The sequence below is a fragment of the Dasypus novemcinctus genome, chromosome 12 (assembly GCF_030445035.2).
Source record: "Dasypus novemcinctus isolate mDasNov1 chromosome 12, mDasNov1.1.hap2, whole genome shotgun sequence".
Classification (NCBI taxonomy): Eukaryota; Metazoa; Chordata; class Mammalia; order Cingulata; family Dasypodidae; genus Dasypus; species Dasypus novemcinctus.
Genome location: NC_080684.1, coordinates 11558344 through 11570609, shown reverse-complemented (window position 1 = coordinate 11570609; position 12266 = coordinate 11558344).

Here is a 12266-nt window from a genome sequence, read left to right as displayed (position 1 = left end):
GGATTCCCATATACTCACCCCTTCCACCTCCCACACTTTCCCACATTAACAACATCTTTCATTAGTGTTCTACATTTGTTGCACTCGATAAACACCTATTGAAGCATTGCTACTAAGCATGGTGTATAGTTTATATTTTATACTTCACACCACACAATTTAATAGGTTTTGATTCCTTTATTTTTAAAGAAGCTTTAGATTACATAAATGTTACATATTGTGCCTTAAATGAACTGCAAATATTAATATGCACTGTATACTTGTTTATACTGTATAATTAATATGCAATGTATACTTATTCTTGTACTAACATTTATAGATGAATTGCCACTTGCATTTATTTTATCTATTTTTCATACTCTTAGAAGAAAGGATGTTCCTGCTCATCACCAAGGCTCATCCCTCAACCTCTGCTCTTGATTTCATCCCAAAATGAATTCTCCCTTTTCTGTATCTTATACACTCTTTTCTTTATCCTAAAAGCATGGCTCCTTTTCTTTATCCTAAAAGCATATTTACCTCGCTCCTTTAAAAAAACAAAACCAAACCAATGAAGTCTCTTTTTATTCTAATTACTGCCCTCTCTTTCTTTCTTCACTGTCAAGCTTCCTGAGAGACTCATTTATTCTCACGGTCTCTTCATTCTTATCTTTCATTCAGGTTTTGTTCTATTATAATATGACTTCCAAACCCCAACACTCCACCATTACCACTTCCATTAAAATCACAGATGTACTCCTAATTGCCAATTTTACTTCATATTTTGAGTTCTTATCTGTTTGATTCCTTAATAGAATTTGGCATGCAAGCGGGAAAGTTCCATGAAATTCTGTGACTTTTATGGCATAGCATACTGTCTATCTAGGTACTTATTACATGTGCACTGGAAAAGAATGTGTATTCTGCAGTAATTATATGTAGTTTTCTGTAAACTAAATTAGGTCAAGCCAGTTTATTATCATTCAAACTTTTTCTATATCCTTATTGGATTTTTTCCCTACTTTTAATATTGATTACTGAGAAAGGAGTGTTCAATTCTGCAATGATGACTGAATTTGTCTATTTCTCCCTTTAGTTCTGCCAATTTTTCTTCATGAACTTAGAAGCTCTGTTATAGGTCCATGCACCTTTATGATTGTTGTGTCTTTTAATAAAATGAAACTCTTACTATTAATATTCTTATTTATCTCTAGTAGTATTTCTTGCATAAGTTTATGTTGTTTGTCATCAACATAGCTATATCAACTCTTTTTTAAGATTTATTTGATTGATTAATATTTGTACCCTTTCATTTTTAGCCAATGTATATCTTTATATTTAAAGTGTATCTCCTGTAAATGGAATATATCTGTTCCATGTTTTATCATTTTTAAATCCAGTCTGACAAGCTTTGTTATTTTCTTGAAGAATTTGAGGCCATATATATTTAATGTAATTATTGATATGGTAGGACTTTTGCTTTTATTTTGTTATTTGTGTTCTATTTGTCTCATATATTCTTCCTTCCATATTTCCACCTTTTCTGCCTTCTTTTGGATTAATTAATTTGATTAATTATTTCTGTATTCAATTTTATGCTTTCTTTTTATGTTTTTGCTTTCATTTTATTTTGTTTTAATGTTTGCTCTAGGAATTATAGTATATGTACATATGTATATATGTATATATGTACATACATATGTACATATGATTTATTTTTTCTTAATAACTTGAGAGTATTCTCTTATATAACCATATAAGAGATATTCTCTTATATAACCATGATAATTATTTTCAGAAATTTTAACATCAGTGCAATGTTTTATTGAATCTACAACCTGTACTCCAATTTCATTAATTGTCCAAGTAATAGTTTTTATTGCACCCCACTTTTTAGCTCTAGTACAAGATTCAGTCCAGAATCATGTATTGCATTTAGTTGCTCATGTCCCTGGAACAGTTTCTAAGTTTTTCTTTATGTTTCTTGACATTGACATTTTTGAAGAACATAGGCCATTATTTTCTAAAATGTTTCTCCTTTTGAATTTTTCTCATGTTTCCTCATGATTATATTCAAGTTATGCATCCCTTGCTTATAAATCACTTAAACAATATTGTTTCTTCCCAGGTTATCACATCCAGAAGCACATAAAATTAGGCCTATTTTCATTGATGTCAGATTTTTGCCATTTTATAGTTGTTGTTTTTGCCTTTGCAACTAATAAGCAATTTGTGGAAGGTACTTTGAGATAAAGACTATTCCTAATTAAACTGTCTTCCCTAAATGTAGCATCAAAAGGCAAATCTTGCATAAATGAATATTTGCTATTTTGGTTACAAAATGGTGATTTTCCAACTCCACCCCTCTTTCCACATTCTACTGTAAGAAAACATGCTGTTCTCTTCTGTAAACATTTTATCATAGAGAGAGCCATCTTTTCTCCCTAGTCATTCATTCATTCACTCATTCATTCACTATCATCAGTTTGGTCTCATGAATAGGCATTTGTATTCATTCTTTAATTTGTTTAGATAAAGGTGTTTAAAGTTAGGAATTGTCCTCTGATAACTGTATCCCATAGATATGTACTGTTTTAGTTATTTTTCATAAGTTCTGTTATTTGTCTTTATATTTCTCCTTTCATTCAATAACTATTTAATAGACTATGAAAAATGTTTTCATCTGAAGAGGCTTTTAAAATTTTTGTTTTTATTGTTTACTGAATGTGACCAGGAATTATTGTAATATTTCTGTTACATATTTGCAACCTAGTGTAGAATCACTTTTTGTAAATTTTCCATGTATATTTGAGATAAAGCTATATTCTTTGTTATCAGGGCCAAGTGTCCAGTATATATCCATAAGATCTATTTTATTGATTATGTTACTCAGGTCTTCTAAATCCTATATTTTGTCCATTTGACCTGTCTTGTACTGTGATTAGTATTAAAGTCTCCTGTACTAGTGATTTCAAATTTATATCTACTTTTCCTTGTGTCTCTGGCAGTTTCTGCTTTACATTTGTGGTTGCTATGTTATTTGATATATAGGAATACCCATAACTGTTGGATCTTCATTAGGAATTGTGGCTTTTAGAATAATAATGCTTCCTTCTTATTTATGTTTAATTCTTTATTACTTGAATTCTACCTTTTCTGATATCTAGATCGCAAACTCCAAGTCATGAAGATCCTCTCGATTAATTTTTGAAGAGTTGCTAGGTATAGTATACTAGCTTGACAGATTTTTTTTCCCCAGCCTTTTAAGGATCTTTCCATGTGCTTATCAGCCCTCATCTTCTCCACTCCTGCCTTTTTGGCAAAATTGAAGAGAGAGAGGGCAGATAATTTGGGGTAGTGCAATCTGTCCTTGCATTTGTAGCTCATCCACACTGCAAGCCATCCCTCAGTCCACACTCTGATACAAGGCTTGGCTAATTCTTCTTGTTTCCTCAAAGCCATTTTGCCTATACTGGAGCTGCCAGAGCTCTCTGTGCACCTGTGGTCTGCGATGGACTGCTTTTCTCTGGAATTCAGTTCATCAAGGCTCCTTGTGCTCACCGCTCTTTCTTGTGTCCAAAAGCCTCATAAAAATGTTTAATTCTGTGTTGTTTTAAATTCTTTCTTGTTTTCTAAAAGTTTTATAGTTTTGTGTTTTACATTTAAGCCTGTGATCCATTTTGAATTAAATTTTATACATGGTGTGATTTAGTTCTAGGTTCATTTAGTTTTGCCTATGAATGTCCAAGTTTTCCAGTGCCTGTTGTTGAAAAGTTTACCCTGCCTTATTTAAATTTCTTCTGCACTTTTGTCAAAAATCAATTAGGGGGAGCAGAGGTGGCTCAAGCCATTGAGCACCTCCCTCTCACATGGGCGGTCCCAGGTTCAGTCCCCAGGGCCTCCTAAAAAAAAAAATTATGAGCACACAATGAACAGACACAGAGAGCACACAGCGAGACAGCTAGCACAAATAACAAGGGGCGGGGGAGAGAATAAATAAATAAATAAATAAATAAATAAATAAATAAATAAATAAATAAATAAAATCTTTGAAAAAATCATTTAGGCATATTTGTATTTGTCTTTTTCTGGGTTCTCTATTCTTTTCCTTTGATGTATATTTCTATCTCCCCCCAACACTGCACAGTATTATTATTGTAGTTGAAATTGGGTAGAATGATTCTCCCTACTTTATTCTTCATTTTCAAAATAGTTTTAGCTATTTTAGTACCACTGGCTTTCTGTATAAATTTAGAATTGTCTTGCCAATACTGACAAAAATTCTCACTGGGATATTGATAGGAATTTCATTAAACCTGTATATCAATTTGGGGGAGAACTGACATCTTTACTATGTTGAATCTTCTAATCCATTAACACATCTCTCTGTTGAACCACAGTATTTGAAACACATAATTTATTTTGGATATGGTAGTAGTAGGGATGATGATGGGGTGAGTGCCACGCTTTGATAATTATTCTGCTCTCATATCCCACCCTTCCTCTACCATAGTCTGCACATTGAATACTTGAAATGCTTTCATGCATTAGCTCAGGACCGTGTCCTCCTCACACTCTTCCTTGACCATTCTGTCTTGAATCTCTTATTTCTAATTTCTCATTTATTTCATTCCTCCTCTCTTATGTCAATAATTGTTTCTACTCTGTATGTGAATAAGGTTTTGACCACTCCTCTTACCTGCTTTCCAAGATTCTAAGTTATCTGAACTAAAATTAACAACATAAAATGCATGCTGTGTTTCCTGTTAATTTTTCTAATAGTTTAGCTCATATCTTTCAGTTGCAGGTGTCTAATTAGATGTTTTTTAAAAAGATTAATAATTAGCTCCAGTGGTGTATCACTTTCATCACTTTTTTAAAGATAATTGGATTACTTTTGTTATATTTTATTTACCCCAATTTTCTTCTCTAATGATTCACTTTCTCTATTTTAACTTGAAAAACTATTTACAACTGACAACAGTGGCATCTGCTGGCCACTCATAACTATTCATCAACAAGATAAAGTGCCAAACTAATTTTCACCTACGTTTTTCTGGATAGCTTTGGGCACAAAACTGTTTCAAATGATTGGACCAGCTACATCTAACTTATCCTTAAGCCAACTTAACAATGATATGTACACATTTTTATATTTATCTCTTTATCATATATACATTCATGTATTCTTTTTACCATTTCAGTCTTAGAGCATTTTTAACAATGTTCTTAAAACTTATTAAGATCTTCCTCAACCTGAGGATCAAATAAAGAAGGTTTTGTTTTCAGGTATCTTTGTGGTATAAGCCGAGTAAACATGCACTGAGAGCAGGGACCTGGGGAGAGCCTCAGCTTTCCAGGCCAGACTGCAATATTAACTAATGGTGTAACAGTAAATACGTTGACACTTTGGGTTTGTTTCCTCAGCTTTAAAATATGGGATTTTTCAATTCCAAAAGTTTATATGTATAATTTGTCTCTGGTGCATTAGCTGGCAGTTGCTACTTGCTAAATTAATAAATTAATTAGTATTTAATGTGAATAAAAACATAGTTCTGGGAAAGAGTAGGTCATCTCATGCTACTCTTTCTACCTTTATCATACAGAAAACTGTTTAGTTTACCAGTGACAAAGCCCAGCCAATGATATGCGCCTTTCACAATTTAATACCCAGTGTTTCATAGTAAGAAGACCTGAGGTTTATAACTATTCTGCCACTTTCTAGATGTGTGGTCTCAAATCAAAATAACAATACATTCTGAATCTCAATATTCTCAGTTGTAAAAAGGATAGAATAAATAGTGCCCTGCTTTCCTTCCTAAAGTATAAATTATGAAATTAAGTGAACTATTGTTTGTGAATATGCTTAGAATAGTAGAAAGTGCTAAGTTAGATAATTCCCTCATTTTAAACATAGAAAACAGATTTGCCATGGATTGAACAAAACTATACACTGACAGTGTAGCCTCAGGGCTGCCTAAACTTGCCCACCTTCTGTCCTGAAGAAAGATGGGGTGTCTGGTCATCCACAGGCATCGCATCACACTGATCCACCACATGGGTGATAATACGCAGATTGGGTAGAAGCAACAAGAAGTGTTTAGCATGAAGGGGTGTCATTGTTAAGAGACATGTGCTCCAGTGGAGGGGAGAACTCTGCAAAGGTTCAGGAGTCTTCAATATTGGCACAATTTTTTAGGGGTCAAGTGTTCTGAGACATCCCATCCTAATAAAACACATTGCACCTCCTCCCACAGAAGGGAACAGCTTGCCTGGTGGACCTCTTTGGGTTCTGGAAGCAGCATGTTTCACAACTACCACTACGACTTTGACCCCTTATATCAAATGTTATGTGAGAGTCTGAAAGCTCTGAATGGGGCAGGAAGGCTCGTCAGCCTGTCCAGGCTGGGGGCAAGCAGCCCTGACACTTGGGCCGTGTGGTCTGACAGAGGCGATGGTGTTGGGTGCATCAGTTGTGGGAAAAGATGCCGTGTGGAATTTCTGACAAGCCTTAGTGGAAGAATCACAGTGCAGGTTCCTGAGATTCTTGTGCAAGGATATGCCATCTGCAGAGAAGAATTATATGGTTTCCAAAACAACTCCTGGTATGCTCCTGGGTTCTGACAGAGACAAAGCATCTAGCCACACAGCAAATGACCATGTAGCCTCACTTGCCCATTATGAGTTGGGACCAGACGGATCCACTGAATCAGCAAGAGTTTGTTATAAGATGCAATTGGTAGATCCCAGACTTAGCACAGGACCAAAGGGCATGAGCAAGCTTAACGAGCAGTTAGCCAGACACCCATAGCACCCACCACTGCTGTACCACATCCCTTTCAGACGTCATGCTTGTGGCTGCATGGGGCATCCTTTACAATCAGCTGAGAGGGGAGGAAGAATCCCAGGCTTGGTTACAGAGGAGCAGCTTCACTACAGCCTCCCTCAGGGGTGGTCTTGAAGACAATGAAAAAGAAAAATTATCCCAGTAGAGATGGCTTCAGGTCACAGGCAGTGGCAGATGGCTGGTTAGCTGATTCGGAGTTTGGGAGGAATGAGTTTGGGATTTGGAGATCCCAGGTTGAGGCCTATCGATGGGCATATGGTACAAAGCCTAACAGTCTTTGTATCCTATGTTAACACATGGCAGAAAGTGTCCACTATAGAAGAAGAACTAAACAACCATAGAGATAAAATGGCCTGGCCAGTTGACATCACATACCAAGGCTTCAGCCAGCACCACTCTCTGAGGCTTACTTGGGGTGTGTTCTGTTAGCATGGTATACCACATTACAGGATAGCAACCTCAGAACCCACTTTACAGTCAAGAGCTGGGAATGGGTTCCTAACCACAGGGTCCACTGGTCTTTTCACAAACAGTGTCACCATAGCTTCTGGCATGAGAGAGCATTGGATAGGCCCGCTAAAGGCACAGGTGTGAAATCAAAGACCTTCATATGGCTTGTGTTTCCGGTGGGAACTGGTTTTGGCAGCAGGAATCGTCCACCACCCTCACTGCCCTTTTGTGCTGTCAGTCCCTGCAACTTTGGTCTCTACCAGCTGAAAGGTGCTGCTTTCAAAAGGGATATAAATTCATAGGGGCACAGCAAGAGGCCCAATGAACTATAAACTACAGCTCCTGCAGGGCACTTTGAGCCCCCATGTGTCAAAGGACCGACAGACAAAAAAGAAGTCATTCTCTTGGCAGTTGCAATTGACTCTGATCATTAGAAGGAGGTGGGGTTACTGCTACACAGTAGCGGGAAGGGAAGGCCATGTGGAGCCCAGATTATCCATTTGGGAACCTCCGGATACTTCCTTCCCCAGTTATGACAGGAAACGGCTAGGTACTGCAACCCCAGCCTGAGAAGTCCTTCTTGACGGGGACTCACGTGCCGTGGAAATAAGAGCCTGCGTCATCCCACCGTGGAAGCCACTGAGGCCAGCAGAAATGGTAGCAGAGGGCAAAGAGAATCCTAGCATGAAAAATGTGAGATGATGAGTGGCTTTCCAATCGACAGCAGTGGCAGGTGCTTTAATCCTTCCGCCAGCCTTGCCCTTCTTAGTTTCTTCTCAAGACGAGAAGCCCTCGGAATCCCAGAAGAGCGACTCCCCAAATGGGTATGGAGGAGTGGATTTAAGGGGCTCAAGGAGTGACCTGTAGAGAATTTGGAGGTGCGCCACCCCAATTCCTCCTCAGGGCAGGCCCTGCTGCCCAGCGGCAGGGAGCCGGTCAGCCGTGGGCCTCCAGCTGCGTGCAGCTGTCTCACCCAAGGCACGGCCTCCCCAGGGCAGACTGCAAACCAGGGGTACCAAGGCTTGGCCATCGGGGCTCAAAGACAGACGAGTCTAATAGCCAGTATTACTCAACCTGCAGAGCTTCCTGGCAGGCTGGCCTCCATAGCTGTCCTTTTTCCAGCCTCTTTAGAATGATTCTGAGACGTAGCTGGCGCTGAGAACCACCCATTTTGCAGATTGCCGGTGTATACTTTTCCTAGGTTGCCTGGAAACTGTTTCTCCCTCACCCCCGTGGACCCACCCCCTCAGGGCGCAGCTCGGGCTCCCCTTTGACTGGGGTGTGTTCCTCTAGCACACAGCATACCCCCAGCAGACACTTTTCACACTGAATTGTCACCATTCAATACTTACCCACCTCCCCACTTGGGTATGGCAGCTCCGTGAAGGCAGAAGCTGTTTTAGCATTTTCAGCAGCCAACACAGCGCCTAGTGCAGAGAGGCGCTGAATAAATACTGCTGCGTGACTAGAGGGACACCACTTTTTGGAGGTAGGCTGAGAGAGAGTCCATGCGCCAGGAAGTGAGAATGCCATGTTCTTGTATCCCAAGGTGGCGGCTGGAAGGAACTCGATAGAGCATTTAAAAAAGATGAACATATTATACATTTATGCACTTGTCAGCCACGGTCTCAAAAGGCAAAATGGTCAGACAACGTGGGTTAACACTTTCAAATGAGGTCTATTCTATATTGTTGAAAGTCATCATATTTTACTGTTCAAAATTAGCTTAAACATCAAGTTTCTTTTTCATACCGAAATCTTGATAAAGAAATAAAAACCTGATTAGTGCACGATCCTTGTAGGAGCCCCGGAAACTCTGCTGAAGTTCTGAAATCTACTGGTGCCCTTTAGACGTTTCGAGGCATGGGCAGCAGAGGATGCTGTTGCATCTTCTATAAAGTCTTCTCCCACAGAAAGCTTTCCAGGGCTGTGACCTCTAGGAAGAGCAGGAAGGGAAAATCAGAGTGTGTAGTGGGGACAGGAGCTGCCTGATACAAATGATTCTCTCAGCTTGACTTCCTGCTGGGCAAAATAGCTTGGCCTGAAAAGGCTATGACCACACAAGGGAGATTATAAGCAGATGGAGGCTTTGGTGCCAAAACTGTCCTGAGATCATCCTCGAAGGTGATTTTTAAAGACAAGTTAAACTCTACAGTTGAGGGACTTGTACCCAGCCATCTCCTGCGATCGAAGACTTAGTCATTGTAAGAGTTAACCACTCCCGGTTTTTCTCTAAGTCTAATTAAACAAAGTAGCTCTAACGTTTGCTATCCGTAAGGACGTCCTTTGTTTTAGTTCATACCTTTTGCCTTTGGGGAGGAAGGTCATTTGTATGTCCTGCAGTGTGCAGCATTTTTTTCTAATTGGCACTGGTTATAGTTTTCTTTCATCTGTGCATGGAAATTTGTCCTGGAATATGTTCAGGAAAATAAAAGAAATCAACAAACGGACATTTAGAAAGAGCTGAATGTTTTCAAGGAGACAATATTATATGGTAGGAAAGAGTACAGGAGCAAGTGTTTACTGGATGGGCTGCATGCTAGTTCTAGCCTGTTCTAGCTAACTGTGTGAGTTCAGGCAAGGTGCTTTACCTCTCTGAACCTCAGTTTCTTTGTAAGATACTCACCAGGGTGGGTTCAACAGCAAGCCCTAAATACGTCTTCGCTGTTACTTAGAAATCGTTTCCAATGCCTCATTCCAATCCTAGAACAAGGTGATGAAATGGGAAGAAAAAATACTTTCGTCCCCGTTTTAGGGATGAAGAAACTGACACTCAGAGAGTATGAATTTCACGTGGACGTTCTTACAGCTAATGAGTAAGACAGTGTAATTCCAATCCCACTTTGAAGTCAAAAGTCACACTCCTTTTGTTGTCTCTACCAGGGCTTCTTTCTTTTTTTTTTATTTCTCTCCCCCGCCCCCGTGTTGTCTGCTCTGTGTCCATTCGCTGTGTGTTCTTCTGTGACCGCTTGTATCCTTATCAGTGGCACGGGAATCTGTGTCTCTTTTTGTTGCGTCATCTTGTTGTGTCAGCTCTCCGTGTGTGCAGCACCCTTCCTGGGCAGGCTGCGCTTTCTTCACTGGGTGGCTCTCCTTACGGGCGCACTCCTTGTGCGTGGGGCTCCCCTACGCGGGAGACACCCCTGTGCGGCAGGGCACTCCTTGTGCATCAGCACTGCGCATGGCCAGCTCCACACGGGTCAAGGAGGCCCGGGGTTTGAACCGCGGACCTCCCATGTGGTAGGCGGACGCCCTAACCACTGGGCCAAGTCCGCCGCCCACTACCAGGGCTTCTTGATCATTGATGGGCATGAGAATTGCCTGGGATTCTGGTGGGAAATGCAGGTTCTGATTCAGTGGGGCTGAGTCGGGGCTGGAGGGCCTGCAACTCCAAACCTAATCTAGGTGACCAGTAGACCCACATCTCCTGGGAGCTGGTTAGAAATAGAGAATCATGGTCCTGCCCCAGAGTCACTGAATCAGAATCTGTGTTTTGACAAGATCCCAGGGTGATTTGTTTGATGACTAAAGTTTGAAAAGTACTGATCTACAGGAGGAGTCTGAAAACTTTTTCTGTAAATAGCCAAATAGTAAATAGTTTAGGTTTTGCATTCTCTGGTGGTTGCTATGGGCATTAAAGTCTTAGAAGCACAAGTTTAGCTCATACTTTCTTCCTTCATGGGAATAAAGGTATCTGAGGAACTACAGGCTCACGCAGGACCTCTGGGTACTTTTTCCTTGGGCAGGCCCCATAAACTTCAAGGTCAGATGGCCGAACATCTCCACTAGAGGGCATCATTGAGTCTACAGCCAGGCCAAGTAACCAGCAGAGCAGTGGTTTCTAAATAATTTAGATTTCAGTCCCTTTATAAAACTCCTAAAAATGATTGAAGATGCCAAAGAGCTTTTGTTTACTTGACTTATATCTATTTATACGTATGTATGTGTGCACGTGTGTGTATATGAAATTAGAAATGAAAGAAGAACTTTAAAAATATCTTTATTTTAAAATAATAAACCCATTGCATGTTAGTATAAATAGCATATTTTAAGAAAAATAACTATATTGTTTCAAAAAAACTACCACCAGTTCATGAGGAGACTAGCATGGGTTTATGTTTTTATAAGTCTCTTTAAAGTCTGGTTTAAAAGAAATCACCTGGATTCTTATAACTACTCCTGCATGCAATGTGTCGTGATATCACACATCATGAAAATCTCCACTGTAAAGTCATGAAAGAATGAGAACCAGAAAGGCGATTAATGTTGTACTATGAAAATATTTTTGATCTCATGGACTCCCTGAAAGAATCCCCGGGGGTCCCGAGGCCATACTTTGAGAACCACTGCTTAGAATAAAGATAAAGCCAGGATTTTGCAAGTGGGGGAATGAAAATCCATACTATTCATCCTGACATTCTTGGACCTTCGCAATTTGTCTCTTGTTGCTCTTTCTCATATTTATCTCCCGTTTCTCTCCTAACTGAACCACATAGTCAAACAAATTACTATTAATCTTTTTCATTTTCTGCTCATTTTAGTTCCTCTCACTGGAGGGTCCTCTGTCAAATCTACTCTCCTCCAAAGCCCAAATAGAACTGCCTTTTCAGAAATATCTTTTTTACCTGACTCATCCATCTCTTAGTTTATGTCATTCTTGAATATTTCTATGATAGTTATTTCATGAGTTCTATTTCTCTTCACTGTATTGAAAGCTCTTTGAGGACAGCTTAGCATACCAAATGGCATTTAGCACAGTTTGTTTTCTTTGTGAATGTGATCATTAGTACCATTTTAATGAATGAATAAAAGAAACATTGACTTTTTAATGCAAAGAGGCTGCGACTGATGTATTATAAATGAGGTTTCCGAAAGAGTAGTCAAACTTTTTACATAATTTCTTTAAAATGTCAGCATTTTAAATATCACTCAGTAGGTGATAAGATATGAATGAGTTTGCAATACTTACATAAAATCAAAGCTGATGATT